The sequence below is a fragment of the Lottia gigantea genome, assembly GCF_000327385.1.
Source record: "Lottia gigantea unplaced genomic scaffold LOTGIsca_36, whole genome shotgun sequence".
Lineage (NCBI taxonomy): Eukaryota > Metazoa > Mollusca > Gastropoda > Lottiidae > Lottia > Lottia gigantea.
This window is the reverse complement of record NW_008709220.1, coordinates 692,054-704,624: the sequence shown is the minus strand read 5'-3', so window position 1 is coordinate 704,624 and position 12,571 is coordinate 692,054.

The window sequence follows — 12,571 nt, the reverse complement described above, 5'->3', positions numbered from 1 at the left end:
AAGTAACCAAGCAAAACGTCCTTTCTTCTAACTTGACTTACATAATGCCCGAATTATAATCCACCCTTCTATGAGCCTTATCAATCCATTTAATTATCAAATGTACTTTATAGAAACTCTTAAATCTTTGTTCCGACATAAAAGACAGGACGTTCATCAGACAAGTTTTATAATTTTAAAATTTCTGGACTCTGGATTAATGAAATTATTTCTTTTTCAAAATTCAATTTGTTAACTTCATTCAACTAAACCTAAGACCTAAACATAAGGAATGGATGAGCGTCTGCTTCTATCTCATCTTGACTCATCAGCCTACGAATTTTTACATCCCCACACCCTCAACTTACAAAACTTGTTAAGATGTAATTGAAGGAACTGTAAATGGTAGTAAAAAGACAGAATCGTACACTCATCAATAATAACCGTCATCTGATATGATTCTAAAGTTCCAGGAGAATCCCACGAGGTTCCAATATTTTATTTCTATCTTTCATTCTCGCTTACAGTCATTATTCATTATATTTCTTCACAATATTTGTTATATAGGGCTTGAACGACATTTAGAAGTGGGGATTACATATCACAAACACAGGGCAATATCATGAAATAAACACACTTCTTTAATACAATATTAAACACATAACGTTTCGTTTCTTAGTTGTTATATATCCTGTTATGTTTTATCCTCTCAGTATTTCATCTGATGACGACGCGTGTAATTTGTGTTCAAACTTTATGTGTTTAATATTGAAGTGTGATTATTCCATAATATTGTCTTGTGTTTGTGATAAATATCTGTTATTATAGAAATAACTGGATTACTTTCAGTAACCGAATAAATGATGTGAAACAGAGTTTTACTTCCTACTTTTCAACAATGTTCGGGCTCATAAGGACGGACAACCCCATTAGCCTCCTCTTTTTCGATTTCCAACTGTTGAAGTGAATATCAACAAAGGGAATGCCGGACCTGTATATGATATGAAACGGAGGGTTACGTTCTGCGTTCGGGCTAATTAGGAACAAAAGGGTTTAATAAATCTCTTTGATTAGGACGGACGTCATACAGTGGGCAATGGTGAAAATTCTCCAAGGACTGCGCCTACTCTTTTCTATTTCCAACTGTCGCGGAATAAACTGATATTGTGAACGTGTTTTATTGATATTATAGGGACAATAACAATCAGCTGATTCAAATTTTCATCCACCATTATGTAACTTTAAACGCTCTTTATGCTAGAAATCCCGCTTTTTCTTTCGTAAAGCCTTGTAAACCGGTACGGTGTACTGTGGCGGAGCCAATGGGGGGGATTCCCCCCTATAAGTTTCGAACACACCTGTCATGTAACTGTGTTGTGGATTGCATTCGGAACTCATAGCCACTTTCATTATTCGCAACAAAACAATGCCTCCTGCATATTCTAGGGGTACGCTGATAGGTCGGTACAATATATCGTGTACTGTAGATGCTTATCAATCGAGTCTAAAACCAGAGAGACGATGACTGTGGTAAATAATTTATCAGCAATTTTTCTCCACTCGACAATAGGATCGGAGTTATGTCACGTTTATTCTGCTGAAACAGGGCTGAACGATTCATAATTCAGCAAACCTTTAGGGGATAAAACAAGAAAATATTGGTTGTTAATAATTCAAACAGTGGTACCTGTAATAATGAGGAAAGCTGACTCATTCAGTACCCATTTACAGCTGAGTTGACTGGAATAATGAAGAAAGATCGCTTATTCAGTACACATTTACATTTACATGGATACAAGGTGCGAGTTCTGCCGCGTTTGTGAACATTGGACAAATTCTAAGAGAAAGGATAATGTGTGAAACAATGACTATACTAGGTACTTTACTAACAAAACAATAAACACCTCGCTCTGATACACAATATAAACTTCCTTCACTAGAAAACCAGACAATCTGAGGTTAATATGTAATTTACCGTATATCAATAAAGCTATGATATGTAGAACTGAGTGTATATTGTATATTCCATCATTATCCCCCGCCTCCCCCGGGACTTACCCCAACTCAACTCTTAAAATCACATTATTTATTTTCTTCCTCAATTTATTGGCTATTCTGACCTGTGTCGTTTCCCTGTCTAGCTTGTAAGATCGGTCGGGGCAATCAGACTGTAATACAGATCTATAAATGTCCCGTTTTGAGCTTCTTTTGATAGTTACACTAGGTATGCCAAGTTGACTCCTGCCACAGAACACGGCCGTAAATTAGTATGAAAAAGGTAGTAATTCAGTCGAAGGTCATGAATTTTGATGAAGTCAAGCTGCCTCATTTACGAATTTTACGTCCATACAGAACACAACACGAAAGAAAATAATATCAATACCTCTCATAAAACAACCGAATCCATCATAACCTGAAGTAATATTATAATATCCCGTTCACATGTCTCTTTAGCCTACCCCACAGTCATCATGCAGAGGAAATACACATATAATCTGTCCTAGGGTCACAATGTCCTCCCCTAAACCTACCCCACAGTCATCATGTAGAGGAAATACACATAAAATCTGTCCTAGGGTCACAATGTCCTCCCCTAAACCTACCCCACAGTCATCATGGAGAGGAAATACACATAAAATCTGTCCTAGGGTCACAATCTCCTCCCTTAAACCTACCCCACAGCCATAATGACGTGAAGTAATACATCAAAATAGGATTTGGTTAATATGTCCTAGGGTCACAGTGCAGCGAACCCCCACCCCCCGGAATATTTCTGCAATGAACATGAGAAATCCAAGCCACCTCATTATGATAGGGCTTACAAGGAATCGAAAGGTCAAGCAAAGTGATGAAGAGAGCTAAGAAAATGAAGGAATGACGACGCCTTTCTTTTACAGTAAAATTTGGTATGTTTTTATACAAAATTATATCGCGTTCCAGGTGCCCCAGAGATTATTATGTAGGGGCTTCCAATGACGAAATATTTCACGAAGCTAAAAATTTACACTGAGATGAAGACGATACAAAATGGTGACGAAATGAATTCTTCATCCGTCTTATTCCAGTTATCAAATTTGGTATGTTTCTATAATAAATTATAGTTGCAGGTTATTAAGAAAAAACTTCCAATAAAACGAAATTACATGAAAGCAAAGTGATGCCACAATCACGTGAAGATGAAGGAATGGTGAGAATTGTTCGCCTTTCTTTCTGATTTCGTGCAGGACTTCAATAACCTGGTAATTATCTAATTAGCCCTGACTTGTTAATGATCTAACACTAGGATTGGTGAAATCTTAATTTTCAAACTTCAAAGATGACTAAACTCCCCCGGGTCTCTTACCACGGGCATTTATTAATGTAATGGATTTTTTTTCAGCAGAAAATATTGTACAATTCCCTGAAGCTACGATCTAGCAATACAAACTGGCAAATGATTGTCTGTTAAACACTAACGAACTCGCTTTCGAGTCCTAAAAAGTAAGGAAATCATGGTCCAAGCATGGCCGAACTGCCTTAGATCAAATATAAATGTACATATAGTATTACATATAAAATCTTCTACCGCAAAGCAGAGACAATGCGAATCCTTTATTGTTGTTGTAGTAATACCCTGCTACGAAGGTCATTAAACCATCGATTGGCCAGATCTAATAGCTCCCCGTACAGTATGTGACTCGCTCAGTTAAAAGTTAAAAGGTTATTTTGCATTGATAAAATGTCTCATATGGTATATTGGAAAGTCAAATATGAAATAAAAAGCACAGATAATAATATATAAATTAACAGGCTAAATGTGATATGGACGTCAGAACCCGTCAGATTCGCCATCGGCAACATTTCCTCTCTGCAGCCGTATTTGCCATCATAACAATACTAATTGCTAATGAACTATGACTTTTTACATATATACTTTTAATCAGAGGAAAAAAGGTAACATATATATTTCTAAGGTTATCACCATATCTCGCTTAAAACATGCCTTTAAAGACGACAACTATAATAATAGCGAGTCAGGATATTTGTTAACGTTGTATCAGGGAATCTACCTAGTTAACACTGTTAAACCGAAACCCCCCTTTTTACAGGCCGTGCAAGTTAAAGATACCCCGGCAGTTGGAAATAGAAAAGAGCAGGCTAATGCCGCTTTCCTGGCAAAATTTCTATCATTGCACCCACATGGTGCAGAGAAACTCCATTCATTTTATTTCGTCACATAGCTAATATTGTTTATTAGGTATATTCATTCTGTAATGATTAAATCATCACCATCATCAGTATCTAATTACAGTCACCTATTCTCAAATTAATTAATGAATAGATAATGAGAATGAACTAATTAAGTTAATGAATTTGATTATTCTATAAAACACCTGTTAATTCAGGTCTTTATTAGATTTTATGAGATAATATCTTTATTGAATTCCAATAATTCTATTATGTTAAATTAACGGTGAACGAAAACGAGATAAACATCTTGGGTTTCTATGGATTTATTACATAGATCTTTTTACAGTGGCTCTTCTACTTGTGGATTTCTCCCAGATCTGTGGTTGGTCTGGTTCATTGGACAAGGTTCATGAGAATCTTCAAGGTAACAGTTTTATGAGGATCACTTCAACAGCCTTCAAGCAGTCACGTTACAGACCAGCGTCATGGTAAAACCTCTTGTCTTTTAGTTTACAAAGGTAACAACTTAGTTTAACGAGGAATCTGTCTAACAGCAGGTACTTATCAAACCTTTTGGTAACAGATTATGAGGATCACAACTTAAGTTCATTTTTTCTGAGTTCACAAGGAACTTGTCCACCAGCTGATCCTTGGCCAATCATCTGTGCATTTAGTTATAAGGGTTATATACCGGTTTTCAAGGATCTTGTCTACTAGCTGGTAATTAATTTTTTAAATGGGTGTATAAGGATCCAATCTGAAGGATCGTGTCTATCTGGTAGTCCTTGATCAATCCTCTTAAACTTTCTGAATCATCTATACCCATCCACACCAGAGTGGACTGATCCAATATACATCCTGCTATGCTGTTGTATAACAAGCTGATCGGGTATAAATATGAATAATTTACCGGTTGAATGGAGTAATAATAAACAGTTACAGCTGACAGAGCATGTTGAATATAAAACTAGTAGTCTAACTGTTATAGATATATGATAATAGGAAGAGAACCTCGCTGATCAACACTGATATCTATTGTCTATATTATAACACAGGTTAACCTAAACTTTGAACATTCCACTATTCTGCTCCATGATAGGGCTAATGAATAGGGGTTAAACGGTTTGCACATGGACAATATTGAACCTCACTATTGATATCTATTGTCTATATTATAACACAGGTTACCCTAAACTTTGAACATTCCACTATCCTGCTCAATGATTAGGCTAATGAATAGGGGTTAAACGGTTTGCACATGGACAATATTGAACCTCACTATTGATATCTATTGTCTATATTATAACACAGGTTACCCTAAAATTTGAACATTCCACTATCCTGCTCATTGATTAGGCTAATGAATAGGGGTTATACGGTTTGCACATGGACAATATTGAACCTCACTATTGATATCTATTGTCTATATTATAACACAGGTTACCCTAAACTTTGAACATTCCACTATCCTGCTCATTGATTAGGCTAATGAAGATAGTGAAGAAGTGTGCATATTGACAATATTCGAACTTGTTGATCAACACTGATATCCAGTATCGACGTTAGAACTTATGTTGCCCTAAACATCGAATGTCCATCTTGACTACTCCGGATGAAGCCACGCCATGCAGTGTGCACCAAGGGAATTTTTTCCATGCAACCTTTTTTAACATTATGGGGATAACGAAATTAACACGAGTTTAACTTTTTAAAGACAGAGAACAAAATATACAAAGGTTATATGAAGTTTATTTAAAAATTATTGTCAACAAGAATATCAGATATCGCCAGGTTTATAATTAATATTTAAAACTCGACAATAACTGGAGAGACAAAGAGGTAACACGAGTTGATATCTACCATTGACATTGTTAAAACTTTAACTCGTTTTATTAACGAAACTACGAATAGCTACACAGGTTTATTATTAAAAGTCACAATTTTCATAGACTTAAAGTAATGACCATAGACAAACGAGATTGTTAGAATATATAGCAAGTTAGAATTAATAATTTTCGACTTCAGTTTATGACAGTTATTAGGCATATTGTTTAAAACAAAGTAGTTATATATTAATATTTCCCTCCATACAGAGAACCATATTGAGTGATACGGCTTATACCTAATTTATATAATGCAAAGTAACACAATCACGTGATATAAACTTCGGCATCAAACAAACATTTTATTATAGTCTTACAAATAAAAAAAAATTACTGACTGAATCTGCCAATTTATTTTTTTTAGAAAAATGACATAAATTGTTAGTTTTATGTTTACTGTAGTGCTAATGACATGGTGTGGAGTTTTACACCCTTCTGTTCTACCAGTAATTGGCTGCCGAAATAAATTACACTTTTATGACCTTCTCATCTGTACAATTCTGGCAATTCCTACATTTCTTTGAAAATAAAACAGAGGTAGATAGAACCTCAAGCTTCTCAGTTTCAAAATTCTACATCGTATATTTTAAAAATGGTAACACCAAGGTCATAGTTGAGCACGAATAAATGGCATGTAATTATTCGAAAATGCGAAGCCCCATGTGATTTATCCCCATGTGAGCGGTAGGCCCAAATGACCAAGTGGCATTTCCAGGAATCATCAAGTGAGGGGCCGCAAAATTTTCCAGGGGAGCCACAAGCTATATTTCACTATGTAAAATGATCAAAAATTTGAAAGTGGGGAAGCCAACCCCGGCCCAGCCTTTTTCTGGGGGCCATGTCCCCCAACCCCCACCGCTTCTTACAAAAGGCGTTGCTTCAACAGTTGGAAACCAAATCAGAATTTGTTGGTTGATACCTACAACAAAATTACCCTTATTGCACACTGCATGGTGAAGGTAGCCTTCGTTATCAGGTACTGGTGCGTAAAAATATTTCATTTCATAAGAAAAAACAGTGTGTAGAATGGCGGAAAGAATTCATATGTATTTTGTTTTGTCATAAAAATTCATATTGTTATTTTTTTAAAAAAAAAACTATAGTCATAGAATATAAAAAACTTTATGGTCTATACAAAGTGATAGTTATCATATCATCTCTCTTTAATATAGAACATCATTTTTTATTACAAAAAAAACAATAGAAATTTGTTCATCTGTATTTGATATACAGCAAGAATTTATATTAAAAACCACAGAAACTGGTGTAAAGTTATTCATTTGTGTTAAAATCTTTCATCTGAAACTAGAGTATGATATGTAGGCCTATTAGTAGCTGTAGCTTTATGTAGAAAGTTTGTAAAGAGGTTTTCTAGACTTTTTATGTATATCGGGGACATTGATAGCATCAATTTGCACCATTCCAATTTTCAGTCAGACGTCTGTGGACTTGCAATTCAGCTAAACATGGCGTTTAATGACGTCACTATCGCAAAGATCCTCATAAAATACAAGCAGATTTTGCGATAGTGGCATCCTTATCAATTTAGTTGAATTGCAGGAACAACAGACGTCTGACTGAATATTGGAAAGATACAAATCGATGCTAACAGTGTCTCTGATACACGCAGAAAATTTCCTCACAATCCCTTTAATATGCAATAACGAGCAACGCAATGTGAATATCGACTTCCGGTTTGTATTCAGCGGTAAATTTGTGTGAAGAATTCTGAATATCAATCTGATTAAAATAAAATAACAATTTCGGTTCTTTTATTTCTGATTTTTGGTTTCAACTGTAATCTAACAAGTTGTCTACAACCGTCTCGTTTTAATGACGTTATACCAATCATATCGTTTCATCTTGGACCTGTTTCTCGATAACGAGGATGAATAAAATTGTCAGTCAGTTGAGCGATTTGACAACCCCTTTGGGTTTTTCATCTCACGTTGCTATTAATAACAAACCATATCAGAACAGTTACAACTAAAAACAATTTGGGTTAATATAAAAGTTAAAGTGTAATAATATTCTGATATACTTGTATTTCACTCAATACTGAGACAGAGGTTATATCTATAAACAAAACAATTCAGTAGAAATATTACAAATCATCTGTCACGTATTATTGTTGGATTGCGTACATCTATCAAAAAAACAGATATTGTGAATAAATCCTGTCTTCCAGTGTGCACCAATAGATAGGTTTTTGTAAATCTTGTGATTCTAATAATGCCCCTAGAGGAAGAAATAAACTTGTTTATTGAATTTAATTTGGTTATATGTATTTTTCGAAAAACAGTCAAATCTTTAATCCATTTACCAGCAGCTTTAATTCATAGCTTGATAAAATCGATAAGGTAGACATGAAATGAGTTGACTAGCCATCCTGGATCATTCAAGATGATATAATCAATAAGGTAGACATGAAATGAGTCCACTAGCCATCCTGGATCATTCAAGATGATAAAATCAATGAGGTAGACATGAAATGAGTCCACTAGCCATCCTGGATCATTCAAGATGATATAATCAATGAGGTAGACATGAAATGAGTCCACTAGCCATCCTGGATCATTCAAGATGATATAATCAATGAGGTAGACATGAAATGAGTCCAATAGCCATCCTGGATCATTCAAGATGATAAAATCAATGAGGTAGACATGAAATGAGTCCACTAGCCATCCTGGATCATTCAAGATGATAAAATCGATAAGGTAGACATGAAATGAGTCCACTAGCCATCCTGGATCATTCAAGATGATAAAATCAATAAGGTAGACATGAAATGAGTCCAATAGCCATCCTGGATCATTCAAGATGACAAACTTAATGAGGTAGACATGAAATGAGTCTAATAGCCATCCTGGATCATTCAAGATGATATAATCAATGAGGTAGACATGAAATGAGTCCACTAGCCATCCTGGATCATTCAAGATGATATAATCAATGAGGTAGACATGAAATGAGTCCACTAGCCATCCTGGATCATTCAAGATGATATAATCAATGAGGTAGACATGAAATGAGTCCACTAGCCATCCTGGATCATTCAAGATGATATAATCAATGAGGTAGACATGAAATGAGTCCACTAGCCATCCTGGATCATTCAAGATGATATAATCAATGAGGTAGACATGAAATGAGTCCACTAGCCATCCTGGATCATTCAAGATGATATAATCAATGAGGTAGACATGAAATGAGTCCACTAGCCATCCTGGATCATTCAAGATGATATAATCAATAAGGTAGACATGAAATGAGTTCAATAGCCATCCTGGACCATTCAAGATGATATAATCAATGAGGTAGACATGAAATGAGTTCAATAGCCATCCTGGACCATTCAAGATGACATAACTCAATGAGGTAGACATGAAATGAGTCTAATAGCCATCCTGGATCATTCAAGATGATATAATCAATGAGGTAGACATGAAATGAGTCCAATAGCCATCCTGGATCATTCAAGATGATATAATCAATGAGGTAGACATGAAATGAGTTGAATAGCCATCCTGGATCATTCAAGATGATATAATCAATGAGGTAGACATGAAATGAGTCCAATAGCCATCCTGGATCATTCAAGATGATATAATCAATGAGGTAGACATGAAATGAGTCCAATAGCCATCCTGGATCATTCAAGATGATATAATCAATGAGGTAGACATGAAATGAGTCCAATAGCCATCGTGGATCATTCAAGATGATATAATCAATGAGGTAGACATGAAATGAGTCCAATAGCCATCGTGGATCATTCAAGATGATATAATCAATGAGGTAGACATGAAATGAGTCCAATAGCCATCGTGGATCATTCAAGATGATATAATCAATGAGGTAGACATGAAATGAGTCCAATAGCCATCCTGGATCATTCAAGATGATATAATCAATGAGGTAGACATGAAATGAGTCCAATAGCCATCCTGGATCATTCAAGATGATATAATCAATGAGGTAGACATGAAATGAGTCCAATAGCCATCGTGGATCATTCAAGATGATATAATCAATGAGGTAGACATGAAATGAGTCCAATAGCCATCGTGGATCATTCAAGATGATATAATCAATGAGGTAGACATGAAATGAGTCCAATAGCCATCCTGGATCATTCAAGATGATATAATCAATGAGGTAGACATGAAATGAGTCCATTAGCCATCCTGGATCATTCAAGATGATATAATCAATGAGGTAGACATGAAATGAGTCCACTAGCCATCCTGGATCATTCAAGATGATATAATCAATGAGGTAGACATGAATATCTTATTATTATCGTCAAGACCAAACAATCTATTAATTAAAATAATTTTAGTTTTCCAGTCATTTGATTGGTCATTCACTAAAATAAATTTTATTATCCAATTAGATTACTGTATTTCTTAAAGGCTTAATTTGTCGAAAATAGGGAAGTGGAAGTAGTCATGAGTATCGAACACAACTTACACTTAAGTTGCTTGACGTTTGCGTTCGAAACCTATCGCCGTTAGCAATGTTCTTAAGAGTGTGAGACCCTAGTTTTTCCTTCTGATTTCAATATCAGCCATTGACTGGAAACAGTTTATCAGATTTATGATTAAACATAACTGTAGTATGAAAGACAAGTAATATAAGGATATGATAAAATGGAATAATTTTAACCAGGAAACGACCAAATATATTCGATTACTATAGTTGATTTAGACAAAAGAAGATTGAGAACTTCTTAGTTTGTACAACGATATAGAAATATCGTACATTATTTATGCTTGGTCCTTGGTGAATAATAGTCAACGTAATGAAACACGGAGACAAATTCTAAAGAGATTTACTAAAAGTGTATGTTATGGTGCACTGATTGAATATTGGAATGGTGCAAATTGGTGTTATCGGGACCCCGATACACATAATTTATTTTTAGAAAACCTCTTTACAATACCTTTTAAGAGTAAATAAATTTGAATATAATTTAGTTAAGTAAATGCAGAAAAACAGAGCTGAACACTAAAGATAGAAATAAAAAGGAAAAGTATGAAATAATGACATGGTAGGTAGGCGGTTAACGAGACACATTAGCTGGTCTCTTCTGTTATGTCGTGTTAACATGCAGTTCAAAGATGATTTCTATCTCCCTTTGATAAGTTTGATTAAGGGCGTCCACATCTTTTTCAGTTTGAATTGTTTCATTACGCTTAAAATTACACTTAACCATCTACTTTCCGTTCATTTATTCCATCTGCATAATGATGTTATCATTATTATACACAACGTTTCAACATTTTACATCAATATCATTATGTAAAACATTTCAACAATTTACCTTGTCTTCACCAGGTGGAATTTTAGTGTACACAACGTTTCAATAATTTACATTGTCTTCACCAGGTGGAATTTTAGTGTACACAACGTTTCAATAATTTACCTTGTCTTCACCAGGTGGAATTTTAGTGTACACAACGTTTCAATAATTTACATTGTCTTCACCAGGTGGAATTTTAGTGTACACAACGTTTCAATAATTTTCATTGTCTTCACCAGGTGGAATTTTAGTGTACACAACGTTTCAATAATTTACATTGGTCTTCACCAGGTGGAATTTTAGTGTACACAACGTTTCAATAATTTACATTGTTTTCACCATGTGGAATTTTAGTGTACACAACGTTTCAATAATTTACTTTGTCTTCATCAGGTGGAATTTAAGTGTACACAACGTTTCAACAATTTACATTGTCTTCATCAGTGTCAGTTTAGTGTACACGGCGTTTCACCATTTTACATTGATATCATCAGATGAAATTCTATCGTACAAAACGTTTCTAAGTTTTACATTGTAATCAAGTGAATTATAGTGCGAGATATATAATTATATCTCCTGTTTCTTGTGTGAGTGTAGTATGTAATAAAATTTATTATAAAATAATTTATAACTTTTAGAAGCCAAGAATGTTAATAATATTAGGTAATTAATGAATTCGACTATTTATTCGTGTATAGAAACTTATATCATAATATTTAAAATATCATTATGTGAAATTATATGGTACACAACGTTTCAACGTTTTACATTGATAATATTAGCATATTGTGATATTAATCATTATTTATATATAGACCTTGTATATTCAACAACAATGGGGTTGGAATCTAACCTTTCAAAAGTTTAAACAAAATAGTGTATAGTGTAATCACCGCACTTATATATAGACCAAGTCTTATATCATTTTCTTCAAAAACAAATGGGGTGGGACAGTCATTCAACAGTCTTAACAAAATAGTAAAATCTTCATATAGACTTATAAACATCATATAAATGTACAGAAGTCTGATACCCAACCTGGCTCTCATTCAATAGAACAAAGGTTGTCTAACCGAACCTTCTTCAAGGTAAGAACATTTCTGATGCCTGTGCCGGTGCTCGCGAGAGTCAGCCAGGTGTTGTCTCTCACCCGCTTATACCTTTAACATGTTATGTTTCACGCTTACCTTTAATTTTCATCGTATTATTTCGTAGAAAGGGGCCCGTATTT